This window comes from Microtus oregoni, unplaced genomic scaffold (assembly GCF_018167655.1).
Source record: "Microtus oregoni isolate MIOR12 unplaced genomic scaffold, Mior012 000021F_ref0000039, whole genome shotgun sequence".
Classification (NCBI taxonomy): Eukaryota; Metazoa; Chordata; class Mammalia; order Rodentia; family Cricetidae; genus Microtus; species Microtus oregoni.
In genome coordinates, this window is record NW_024543080.1 from 37,527,498 (window position 1) to 37,542,303 (window position 14,806).

Genomic DNA, 14,806 nt, shown 5'->3' on the forward strand with positions numbered 1-14,806 from the left:
ATGTTTTTGTAACTTGGCTGAAAATATCTCCCAATAATAACCTAAACTTTAATGGTTGTAAACAAAACACATACTGATTCGTTGAAAGCATTTGATCCTTTATTTACAGGAATGGGAATTTTGATCAAAATCACCAGAACTTACCATGTGTCTTAAAAGATAGTAGATTTCCTGAAAAAGAATTCCTATATGGCTGATCATGATTTTGGAAGTCTATTTTCTGTGCTAGTATGGTTGTAGTTCAATAACTAGCTTTAGTTACTACTGTGTATGGGTTTGGGGAACTCCAGTTCTCTGTTGTTTTAGTTTTCTAGGACTGTAGTGAGTCCCTGAATTAACCCACCCTACCATAAAGAGAAACATGATGATTAGCTCATAAATTTTAGGTAATCTGCTTTAAGGTTGATGAAGGCTACTGTTTACTCTTGTGATGGCACATAGTAGTGGGAAAACCTGGTGAATCAAAGCTCTTGGCTTTAGAACTAGAAGAAATATTAGGAAAAGAGGATGGTGTAACATGGTCCAAATTGTAAACACAATCAAACTTGATAGCTATTCTAGGCACAAACCATGACAACAATTTTACTTGAAAACTTAAAGGTCCAAAAGTAAATCTGAGCACTTACTTTTTTATCTTCTTTATCAATAAAATCACAATAGAGTAAACACAATACACTATATAGGTCTTCAGTATACACTTTGAATAATAGATACAATCAGATTCTTCCAATGTTTTTTTTCTTTGACACAGCATTTGTGGAAGGTATACAGTGAAAATTTGCAACAGGCAAATAATAGTTTTATAATTCAAGCTACAATTTAGTTTAATAAGTTAATGACCTTATTTAGACTCAGATTCAAAGCAAAAATTCATTTATTCAAGCAATCAGTTCCTACATGTAGTTTTAAATAGGAACCTATTTGGTGAAATATGTTTTTACTGAACAACTAGGTTTATGCTGTACCCTTTGTAAATTTCAAACACAAAACAATCTCAGGATGACCATTCTTAAACCACAGAGAAAACAATTAATATACATGGAAGATAGAATTGAAAATATTAGGAATATTATTGTAACAAAAGTCCAGTCAATTGAAATTCATCAATATAGACTTTTGAAATTAATAAACACTTAAATTAATTATACATATTCTTAGTATATACATAAGATAAAACTTTTAACTTCTCAACATTGTGAAGATAGATTAACATTAATCTAATTTAATTTTGCATATTTATTTGACATAAAATAATGCATACATGTTCAGCACAAAGGAATGATCATATGCATTAAGTCAATGAAGTCTATTATAGTCTCAATATACTCCAAAAATATAATAATACCAGACAGATGTAGCAAATGGGACATGTTCTCATAAGAACCAACAAGAAGCAATAAAATTTGTCATTATATAGTTTATATAAGGTAATACAATACATTATATAAAGTATTTCAATTTTAACAGGGTATTTATAGATCAAGGATTAATAAACTCACTTTCTAAATAAATATACTAAGTATCAAATACAGCACACATGCTATTTTACTATAACTACAGGAGGCATGGAAAAGCATGAGTTTGTGTCCTAAACTCTAACCACCTCACTACTAATAGTTGTGGAACAATATTTCTGTACACTGCAAAGATGTGTTGCTCTCATAGGCTTGATAAAAAATAACTGGCCAATAATTAGGCAAGAAGTTAGATGGAAAAATCAACTAAGAGAATGCTAGAAAAAAAGGGTAGAGTCACCAATCTGATGTACAGGGATTAGGATTTGCAGAATATGAGGGAAGAGTCGTGAGCCCTGTGGCAGTACATAAATTAATAGAAATGGGTCTATTTATGTTATAAGAGACAGTTAGAAACAACCCTAAGCTATTGGCCAAGCATTCATAATTAATAAGACTCTGAGTCATTTATTGAGCAGTCAGCGGTCCTGATGAACAATTCTGTCTACAACCCATATCTCATGGATGGCCATCATTTTAGCAACTTTCTAACAGTTAAAATATGACAGGCATCTAAAGAAACAAATCAGAATCTATGTCTTCTCACATTAAATTCTTACATAGAGAGGAGAAAACCAGACATACAGTTAACAGACAATCAATAGAAAGTGTCAAAGCTTATAAATAAATAAATTATTGCTAAGAAAAGAGAAAAGTAAAAGGAAAAATTTTAGAGTAGAAACCAAATATTTCTATTTCAGCTAATAAAATAATAAAATTAAAACTTGAGAACCTACTACTGTTATTTGTTTTGTGTTTTATTTTGTTTTGTTTTTTTCAAGACAGAATTTCTCTGCATAGCTCTGGTTGTCCAGGAACACTCTATGTAGACTAGGTTGGCCTCAAACTCATAGAAATGTGCCTACCTCTGTCTCCTAAGTGTTGAGATTAAAAGCACGCACACTGCCACCTGGCCTAACATAGTATAATTTTTAATTACATTATAATTACTTCTATCCATAGGTAAGTGTAGCTCCCACTGCTTACATAAGAAGTTTCTTTTGGAAGCAGAGACCCTTCCCTAAAGCATAGCAAGCCAAAACGCAGGTAATAAATGACCATAGGGTATTCTCCTCAAATAACCCATACACAACAAAATCTCTGCACCTAAGGCTTAGAAAAAATAGGCAGAGAAGAGAGGACAGAAATATTGCCAGAGTCCAAGACAAAGAGTCTTCTGCAAGATAGTGTCCTCCCCCAAAAAGTGGAATATGGTAGGAAACAAGGGCTGTATTTGAGAAGAGATCACAGAAGTTGTGAGTAATGTGATCATATATATTTTATGAAATTCTCATGGAATTAATAAAATATTATTTTTAAAAATCTTTATATTTACCTCAAATCTCATAAAGATAAGAACATAATGACTGAGTAAATCTTGAGTCTGATCATGGCTAAACAAACTACAAAGCACACCACTTAAAGACATAATTTATGTTACCAATTCTTGAACATAGACGTGAATTAATAATAGTAGTGTGATTCTAAAGGCAAAGATGATGCCTAGGATTGTCATCCTTTTATTTCAGGTTTCCATTCATTCAAATAGCTAAGAAATAATTCACAAAACCTCCCACATTGTTATAAATAAGTTTTAAAGATAAAAGTTTGTTGGAGACTTGTTTGTTCCTGGCTGCTCAGATTCAAAATAACCACACAGAAACTGCATTAATTAAATTAATGCTTGGTCTATTAGCTCTAACTTCTTATTGGCTAACTTACATTTTAACATAACACATTTCTATTAATCTGTGTATTGCCACATGGTTGTGGCTTATTGGCAAGACGCCATCCAGGTGTCTATCTCTGGTGGGGCTACATTTCTTCTCTCTGACTCCTCCTTCTTTCTCCAAGCATTCAATTTAGTTCCCCCCTGCTAGCTCTATCCTAACCTATCACAGGCCAAAGCAGTTTCTTTTTTCATTAACCAATAAAAGCAACACATAGCCAGAAGGACTTCCCATACCAAAAGTTCATCTCTGTCATTTAATACTAATGCTTCAGTTGAATAACTAATATTTTTCAACAAATTATAAAAGCTCATATTATTGAAAAAATCCTTATTATCAAAACATAAAAGAATATAACGTAATATCTCCTAAGAAACATTTTTGCCTTATATTAGAATGATGTTGTCCTCTTCTGCAGTTTCGGAATGAGACACTGAGAACGCCAAGGGTAGCTATAGCCATTGTCTGTGAAATGCAGACATGGGAATGCTGCTTCTGCAGATTAAGTAGTTAATGAACCTTGGATTAGTTTTGACTGATTTGCTGTATAGCTCTTGCCTGAGACAGTTTGTCAGCACTAAAAGTTGTCTGTGATGTCTTGTATAAGAATTCAGACTTACCTGAATGTTGCTAAATGCTGAAGTAATATTCCAAATAATGTAGAAAGTTAAAAATCTCAATATTATATATTATATAATAAAATTAAAAGTAAAGTCATGCAAAATATATTAACTATGTTAAGCTAATGGCAATCCATTTTGCTTTAACAAAGGCACATTTGGGGAGCTTGAGAGAGCTGATTTGATTCTTTAAGTAAGATCAAAATACATTTTATGCATTTTTTTCAAAAAGTAAGCAAAATACTATTTTTATGAAGTTAGTTATGACATGCATCAAGAGTCACTTAGTAAGGTGACATACAGAAAAATAGTTATGAATTTTCTGTAAAAAAAACTACAAACAGATACTGTTAACCACTAAGGCACCTATAGTCACAGCTTTTTGAACCAAGTGGAACTATGTATGCCATGTGGTAAATGGTCTCTGCAGCCCCTATAAATAAAGAGATAGATATCAGTTGTTTCTGTCTCCTATATAATACATATCTTTGAAATTAAAACTACCAAGAAATTTTTAATTGTATGTGAAATGTAGGAAACAAATTTTATTTTCGTTATTACTTATCAAAGAAAACCACATGACACATAAGGATGTTCGATTTCCAATTTTTTCTGTCATTTTTAAGATCAAATTCAGAACACATGATATTATATGTTACATGTGTATAAATAAAGAATATATAATTATATTTTCTTTTCTCTTATGAAAACTTTATTATAAAATATTTTCAAAACAATATGTATGTGTGTCTGTCGTGTTATATTTTACTTAAACAAGATATATTCTCCAGTTCATGATCAAGCAAGGTTTTCAATTGCACTGCTTTATTGTTGGAAGTGACACCACGTACATCCAGGAACAAAATGAGAGAGCTGGTTTTGCAAAGGAGACAGAGGTCCTAAAATCAGCCCTTGCTCTTAATCTAGCTCTATGGGGGTTACCTATTTGGGGTGACCTGTTTGGTACATTCCTACTTCATCTTTTGACTATGAAGCACCAAAAGTGAGCTACTAGTACTGTGGTAGTGCAGAAATAAGGCCAGAAATCTCAATATTGAAAACATACACTTCATTTCACAGAGAACTCATTATAGCTATCCCTCACTAGACAGCACTCCTTGGCAACTACCTCGGTGTGATGCACTAACTGACTCTCTCTTCCCTCCTATGACTTTGCCTTTGCTTCCTTCCACCATACTGAGGACAGGGAGAAATTCAAGGACTGCAAAGGCAGGCATACAATCCTTTAGGAGAAGGAAACCGCTTGTTCTTCCTGGAAGCCCGGCCACCAGGCTAGCTTAGACCTAAAATATTCACACACAATTGTATTAATTAAATCACTGATTGGGCCATTAGATCTAACTTCTTATTGGCTATTCTTTTAACCCATTTCTGTTAATCTGTGTATTGCCACGTGGCTGTGACTTACCAGCTAAAGTATCCAACATCTGTCTCCAGTGGGCTCCATCACTTTTCTCTGACTCTGCCCTTCTTCATCCCAGCATACAGCCTCGCTTCTGCTAGTTCTGTTCTTCCCTGCCAAAGGCTCAAAGCAGTTCTTTATTCATTAACCAAAAAAAGCAACACATAGACAGAAGGACCTCCCACACTACAATTCCTTGGGTTTCTTTGTGAAAGGAGGTTTAGAAAGTGGATTTCCTTTGCATCCCTTTCACAGATAACTCAAAGGAGAAGGGTAGGGGGAGGCAGGAAGAGGCAGGAGGAGGGAACAGAAGGAGAGAATATGGGACTGTGGTTGGGATGTAAAATAAATGAAAACATAATTAATAAAAAGAAAAACTTTGCCGGGCGGTGGTGGCGCACGCCTTTAATCCCAGCACTCGGGAGGCAGAGGCAGGCAGATCTCTGTGAGTTCAAGACCAGCCTGGTCTACAAGAGCTAGTTCCAGGACAGGCTCCAAAACCACAGAGAAACCCTCTCTCGAAAAACCAAAAAAAAAAAAAAAAAAAAAAAAAACTTTTCTGGATGGAATCATTGCACTAACAAAGGGATCTTGCCAAATAGCACTGTTAGCAAAGTGAGGATATTGTGCTAGTTAAGACAGTTTCAAAAAAAAAAGTACAAAGTTCTTAAATATTCTAAAATACATGAAAAGGGCTCAAGGAGGACACTTGGAACTCCCTGGGAAGTGGAAATATAAAGATTCCATGGGTGAACTAGGGGGCCAGTAGAGATGGGTAGGATGAGGGATCAGTACTGAAAGAGAAATCTGGAAAGGGAGTCATTTCAGGGTCAGGTAGAATCAAATACTACTGAGGGAAAAAGTCAATGTCACAATGCTTAACTATATTCTGCTATACTGTAGATTGGTGACTAGCCACATAGTCAACAGAGCCTTCATCCAGCAGCTAATGGAAACAGATTTGGAGACCCACAGTCAAATATTAACCCAAGCTCAGAGAATTCTACTGAAGATTACTCTATTAAGGATTATGGGATGCAGAAGGGTCAAAGACAACACAAGAAAACCCACAGAATCTACTAACTTGGGCTCATAGGGCTTACACAGACTGAACCACCCAAAAATCTGCTTGACACTGACCTAGGTACTCGCATATATGTCACATTTATGTAGCTTAGTCTTTCTGTGCAATTCCTAACAGTGGGAGCAGAGGCTGACTGTCTCTGTCTTTTGCTGGCTTTTGAGATCCTATTCCTTATACTGTGCATAGTCTTACTATAACTTGATATGCCATGTTTTTTGGCATCCATTGAGACACTTGCTATTTTCTGGATAGAAACATGAGAGGAGTGGATGGAAGAGAGCAGAGGAAGGGTAGGAAAAGGAACTTGGAGTAGAGGAAGGGGAAATGGAGGCCAGGATGTAAAATGAATGAACAAAGAAATAATAAATTTAAAAGTCTATAAAAAATAAAATTTTTATTTGATATCTTCAGAATAAATAAATTAAAATAAAAAGGATCAGATACTACTTTCTCCTTGACTGCTAAGTCTAATAGTCATTGCACAAAACTCAATTGTACTGGGAGACACAGCCAGATTCTGGCAAAGGAGGTGTTGAAAGCTCAAAAGCCCTTAGATTTTAATAGATCACTAAGTATGGTCATTCAATGGTAAGAATTCAACAATTTGCTCATTTTTAAAACTTCCTGTGATTTATGAATGACTGCCTTTATAAAATGTACATTCTCAAATTTAAAAATATTCTATACAATAATATATTTACACATTGTAAGTTAAATATTGCTAAGATAAACAGTTTTACTAAAAGCTAATTCCTTGCTTTATTACAATTCTGAGGCATATATTAACAAATGAGAAATTCTTACATGCTTTCAATTTTCTAAGGAATTATGTTTTTTAATAAACATGTATTAGCAAAATAAGCAATAAATATAGTAAACTTCCTTTCTCCAGCAAAATAATAACATGTATCTTAATATGTTGATTTTAAATTATTTATTGCCTTGGATTTATATGAGAAAACATGCTAGTAAGTGTGTATTCAGAGAAGGGTAGGGCCTTTTTATGCAGTGATATAACTCAAAGAATAGTTATGCAACTAAGAACATTGGTTCTTAGTAACAACATCCTTGATGTTATTTTGAATACACTTCATAAACAATATGCTGTTTCCTTATTTTAATATTATAAAAAATTTAACCATTCACAGAGAAAGTAAAATGGTGTAACCAATAAATAATAGCAATTTACACAAATCCATTGAGTTCTTATTATATACCACCAAGTCAGCAAACAATTAACGTTATAAAGAACCTACATATTGGCTATGGTCAAAGGCAAAATAATAGATAAAAGCAGGAGACACATGGCTAGGTGCCATACCAAAAATCTAACAATAATAATCTGCTTGCTAGAGTTGATATGCTTGAGGATGATATCATGGTATGTATTGAAAAGGTAACATAATCAAACTGAAGTGATTAGATATATTATCTCACTGGGATCTCACCATTTCTCACTGCAGGTATAATGAAAAACTAATATTTGCTTCATGGATCTACACTAACTAGAAATGGTAAAGTATAATATAAAATAGAGGAAAAAAAGGTATTTCCTATTTTTCACTGCACTATAGAAGCATTTTCAGAGGATAACAGATAGCATGATCCCTTGTGAAACAAGATGAGTCAGTAAGCCTAAAGCCTACCTAAAATAAGAGAAAGCTGATTAGTTATCCCTGTCCAAATTATATAGTATTTTGTGTTTCCAATTTTTCTTGGGAGTTAAATAGATGAGTTAATTTAATAACTGTACTACCAACCTGTATTTAAGTGGCTGAAAGTTCTGTTTATGGTCCCTTTGCTAATCTCAAATATGGATTATGATATCAGACTGAGTCATTAAACTGAAATATTAAAATGTACAGCATTCTAACTATTACATATGAGATGCTTAATAAAACTTAATTAACTAAAAGATGAGATCAGGTGTTGGGTGAGCTAATTCCATTTTCTGAGAAGGACAAGAGAACTGACACTGAATCGTGCTAATGGTTAGCAGGTTTGGATGGGCAGGATAGAAGGAACTCAATAAAATTTAGCTGCATATTTGTGTGCCCTTCTCCTTGCTCCCCGATCCACCTGAATGATTTGGTTTCTATGTGTACAAAAAGAAGCAATTTCAAAAAATTTAGAATTAGAAAATGATAGTCAAATGCCAGATGTTCAAAATGATATCAATGATATTAACCTCTGGTAGCACAAGGTACTCATATACATGACCCTTATAGCCTATCTGTACCAAAGGAAGAGTGGATAATTTCCTGTAATTATTCTGAGAGTCATTAATGTTCAAATCTCTCAATTTTCTGGATGCTTAGGACAAAACACGGTGAGATAACACAGTCAGAGATCTTGACAGCTAAGAAGCGATGCCACAGAGAACAAGCTATCGCTTATCTTAGTGAATCACTTTCAGTGCTGTGCACCTCTTCCTGATAGAACTGCTCCCCCTGCCATTCAGCATAGGATTTTCTAGGTGACACAAGAGCCATACTTTCTGAATATTTCCCTGTGTCCTCATCATTTTTTCAGATAGGGTAGGGTAACCTGACTACACTTAACAGTGTGAAGTTAAGAAAAGAACTTCAAATGAGTTGTCAGACAAAAAGCAAGGCACAGGAAGCATTTACTAACAGAAAAATCAGGTGACATAAACTCACGTGGCACAAATAAGACACTCTTGTATTATGGACACAGTACAGGTCACCAAATTGATTACTTTTAGTACGATTTTTGTATAAACAACCTTGTATTTCTTACAATCTGTGACCTCCTAAAAGCACAGGGAATATTTAACTTAGTTGAAAAATGATAAGAAACAGGGTGGGGTATAATTTAAAGAATGGAAGGTAACATACAAATTCTTTGGTGCCTAGATATGAATTTTTCTGTGAGAAGTTTATAAAACATTGACTTCATATTTTGAGTAACAAATAACAAGAATACTCTTGACAGGATTGTGAGTAGTTGTCTGTGCTCTCAAAAGAGTGGAAGAGGAAAAGGAAGGCAATCACCAAACCATCAGTTGATCTCTATAACAGTAGATATATTGTTTAGTTTAAAATTGCCTGCCTCTAGATCTGTGTCTGCCATGCCTTTCCACACTAAGAGTGTAGAAAGACCACAAATTCTAAATGGCACACCACAATACTATTTTCCCAGAAGTCCATTAACCATCTGGATAGTATGACAGTTCAAACTGGCTGGCCTTGGTAATCTGAGCTTGGCCTCTTCCTGCAAATGTAATTAGTTGGGAACTTGGTAGCAGATGCCAAACCTAGATTGTCTCAGTTGGCTGGCCTGTTCTCTGCTTGCTGCAAATTTTCGCCCAGTAAATGTAGTCAGAGGCTACTCATTTGTTTCCGAAGCACCCAGACCCAAAATAATCACATAGAAACTGTGTTATTATAACAACGCTTGACTTATTAGCTTACATTTCTTATTGGCTAACTCTTATATCTTAAATTAACCCATTTTTATTAATCTGTGAATCACCTTGAGGTTGTGACTTACCAGTAAGTTTCTGTCCAGTGAGTTACATGTTCAATGAGAGTCCTTGTCTCCAAATAGATAGTGGACTTATGAAGTCACCCAACATTGCCTTCTCAGTTCCTGATGGCAAAGCCTTGCTAGCCAATTATCTTTAAGAGGTGGGTCCTAGTTAAGGAGGGGTGGCTTCCTGGAGCCCAGGAGAAAACTGGAGCACTGACCAGGTGCTCTTGCTCTCTGTGTGGTTCTCCCATGGCACAGCTGAGCTTGGACTTCCTGTTCCTGTTTCATGAGTTTTCCCCTTATAATAAATAAAATTTAATTGTTTTATCCTTTAGCTAGCCTGGTTATTTCCCAAATCGAGCTAATTTCTACGGCTTCCATGCACAGAAGCATATACATGTATACATGCACATATGGATACAAACTCATGAAAAAAAATATATATATATATGCGTGTAGAGATGGATTGATAGATAAATAGATAGAGATAGAAAAGATGCATATAAGATTAGTTTTCATTATTTTTAATATCTTCTTACCTGTTTTAATCATCAATGAATTATATATGGTGGTTTATTGAATCAGATATCAATGGAATCATCATCTTAAAAGGAAGTTGAATCTACATATAAATACTGAACATGTCAAGAACTAGCAAAGATATGCCATCAGAGAAATGAATCTACTGAGGGAATCAAGTTATATTTCTACATAGTAATGTATGCTTGTTGAACATTAATTACACTAATGATGGACCCGGAACTTTTCAAAACAGGGAAAGTAAATATTTGGTAATCTGAAAAGAAGAAAATAGAATTTCAAACCTCTCTAGCGCAAAGAGAATGAAACATGCTTATTTTTTCTTTGTAATTTTAGATAATTAATATAGGTCATATGTAGATGCAATCATTAATAAGGACATTGCTGGCAGACCCAATGCAGTTTTTCACAAAGGTAAAATCAACACACACTCACACACATGTGTGTGCACACACATGCACGTTGCCATCTCTGGAAAGTCTCTCATACTTTCTTCAGATGACTGCTGTGATCCTATCCATCTGTCATTTCAATGGAGTAAGAGTGACACACAGCTGGGCTAGTTTTTGGACACATTGCAAGGCAGAAGCTGGAAAGGTCTCATTGCTATGTGGTGTTTAAGGCTAAATGATTCTTAAGCAGCTTTGCTCATATTTATAATATAATGGAATCACAAGATTATAAGTAACTGTGTCTTATGTTTCATCATGAATCTCTGAAAAGGATATGAGATTATCAAACTTTAAAAAGAGCAGAAAAACAAGCAAACACACTATAACTACAGGAAATTAAAAATTGTTAAAAGACAGCATCGAAAGAACCACATTAAGATGAAAGGATTAGCCAGCAGTTACTTTTTAACCTGTACCATGGCCTTCTAAACTAGCTTTGTGCTAAGCAATTCACTTTGAAAAACAAGATAATAAGTACACATAACTAGAGGCAAATTAAAGAAGGATAAATCTAGACTAGACCTTGTTGTATAGTGGATAATTTAGGATATTTCAAATAAAAAAAGTTTTATAGTACTGCCACAGATTCTTAGTTCTCTTTGCTCTGGATATTATGTGTGCGCTGGTGTACAACATTCTCCTATCACAATTTGATTGACTGATTTACTAAATTATATACTTTAGTCATAGTTTATCTTGTACTCAAGAATGTCCCATTTATGTTTTAGGATTCAATTCAAGATTCCATGTTGTATTAACTTGTCATGTCATTTTAATCTCAGACTTTTAGCAAATTCCGAGTTTCTCCTTTTCAGGGACTTTGATGCTTTCAGAGTGTACCAGATGGATATTTTATAAAATATCTTTGAATTAGAACTTGTGCACTGCCTGCTCATAACTTTTCTGATTATGGATTGGGAAAAGAATGATACAGAAATGATGTTGTGTCTCCCCCAATATATCACTTCAAGAAGCATATAATGTCAGTTCTTTTTATTGGTGAGGTTGGTTTGATCAATAGATTAACTAGTACATCAAGATTTTGCTGCCGTAAAACTAAATTACCTCTTCCAAAATTAAATATCTGCAATACAGACACTTGCAAAACCGTGCGAATACTCATTTTCTCTCATAACTTTCTTCCATCATTTCAAAATATGTAAATGAAAATGATCTGTGGCCATTACACTTTGGAATTTTAATAGTATAATTGATGGTATATTGATGTGGGAGTGTCATATATCAATCTGTTGATTTCATTGGTTAAGCAATAAAGAAACTGCTTGGCCCTCATAGGTTAAAACATAGGTGGGAGGAATAAACAGAACAGAAGACTGGGAGAAAGAAGCTGAGTCAAGGAGTCGCCATGATTCTCCCACTCCAGACAGACGCAGGCTAAGCTCTTCTCTGGTAAGCCACCTCGGGGGCTACATACATTATTAGAAATGGACTAGTCCAGGTGCGAGAGTTAGCAGAGAAAAGGCTAGGTATAATGGGCCAAGCGGTGTTTAAAAGAATTCAGTTTCCGTGTAATTATTTCCGATAAAGCTGGCCTGGCGGGCAGCCGGGTGCCGAGGACACAGCCCCGCCACTCGTTATTTCAACAGTATATGATATCATCTCAATCTGATATATTTTAAAAATCAAATTTAGTTGTAATGCAAAAGTTTTTCATAGTCTTTTTATCAAAAATGTCAATGAATTATGTTAGTGTGGGTTTCTATTGATTTATTTCATTTCAGGGACTGAAATTTGATGATAACCACTTATCTCTGTTCACAAAGTTTCAGTTTGGTGAGTTGGGGCATAGTTATATTAGTTCTTTGTCCTTTCAACAAGTAGTCATACCTTATATATTCATTAAATTATTTTCTTAAGTTCTTATTTAATCTATGGTATCATTACAAGCTTTAAATTCCTTTTGTTTTTTGTCCTAAGCTATGGATACAACAACCAATGATGAATAACTACCTGGTTCACAAGGTATATCTATGTACCAGCTGTGTTTTCTTGATCTGCTTCATTTACAGTAATTTCCTTGGTCCTTTGAATAGTCAGAGCTTGGACATGCACACAAATGAGAACACTTACATGTCCACATTTTATATGCATGTTTCCAGAATTCTGAATGAATTTGATGCCTCAAATTTTAGTTCACTGTCACAAAGATATGTGCTACTCTCCCACTCTTGTTCATATGTAATATTTTTTTCTAAATGTGGTAAATTCTGCTGGCAATATAATTTACAGAAGAGAGTTACATAAACTGTTTAAGAACAAGCACGTTGGGGATGAAAAGATAACATAGGGGTTAGAATCACTTATTGCTCTTGTAGAGGATCTGGGTTCTGCTTCTGGAATTCACATATCAGCTCATAACCATTTGTAACCAGAATTCTAGAAATGCAGTGTTCCATCCTAGCCTCTGACCACACAGGTTCACATGTGATTCACAAGCATACAAGCAGGCAAAGCACACACATAAAATTAAATTTAAAAATAAAATATGCAGTAGGATCAAAACCCAGTCCCATTGTCCTTGACTTCTCAGAAGCCCTCATTGTCTGCCATGTTCAGAGAGTCCGGTTTTATCCCATGCTTTTTCAGTCCCAGTCCATCTGGCCTTGGTGAGCTCCCTTTAGATCAGCCCCACCCTCTCATTGGGTGGATGCACCCCTCGTGGTCTTGACTTCCTTGCTCATGTTCTCCCTCCTTCTGCTCCTCATTTGGACTTTGGGGGCTCAGTCCAGTGCTCCAGTGTGGGTCTCTGTCTCTACTGGCCTTGTGGGAGCCTAATCTGTTTGGATACTCACCTTTCTAGACCTGGATGGAGGGGGGAGGACCTCGGACTTCTCACAGGGCAGGGAACCCTGACTGCTCTTAGGACTGGAGAGGGAGGGGGGGAGTGGGGAGTGGGGGGAGGAAAAAGGGATGCGGGGAGGAGGCAGAAATTTTTAGTAAAAATAAATAAATAAAAATATGCACTGATGTTCTCCCTATTCAGAAAATTTGCCAAATAAAACATTGTATCTAGACTTTATGATCTTCAGACTTATGTGCAGTAAAAAACTCATGTGCAGTTTTCCCAAATTGTCAACTGTTTTCATGCCTACCAGAAGAGTTTTTTCCACACAGAAATCTCCCTCTCTGGAGAGAGTCAAAGTCTCTACACAAACCCAAATACTGGAATCACAACTGATTCCAATCCTATATTTTATTTCATTTTTGAAATTTTAATTTAATTCCAATACTTCTCTTTTCCTTTTTCTTTTCCAAGCCTCCTTATTTACTCCTTTTCACACTCCTTCAAAGACATGGCCTATTTTCACTAACTGTTAATGCACTCATGTGTTATATAAATATTTATTTCTAAATACAAACTATTTGTTCCACATATAATCACCTGTATGTGTGTTTCCAAGGCTGACTGCTTCGAACTAAAGAAGCAGGTGGTGTGTTCTTCCCTGGGCAGGACCGCCTTTCTCATTCCTAGCTTTTCTCAGTTCCTGTAGTTCTTAGTGTAGGGTTGAGGCCTCATGGCCCCATCCACTTTAGCATTTCCATGTGTGTCATCTTTGCTCAGCTTCTGTTTGGGTACCATGTTGGAGAGACTTTATGGGTGTAGCTTCTGCCACTACTGGGAGACAAAACCTCACAGGAAAATCCTAGTCCTTTGGCTCTTATTTTTCTGGTCCCCTTTAAAAAATGATTGCTGAAACTTAGATGTGGAAGTGCTTTGTAGATGTATCCTTTGGAACTGGGATTCATAATTCTGTTTTTTTTGCCAATTTCATACTGTTTTTATTCAAAGATATTGTTTCAATGAAGCATTTTTGGACCTTCATTATTTTTTCCTTTGAATCTGTGCTCATGTATGCATACATATCACTAATGACTGTATAAACATAGTCATTGGCTTGCTTCCCATAGCTTGCTCAGTCTGGTTTATTA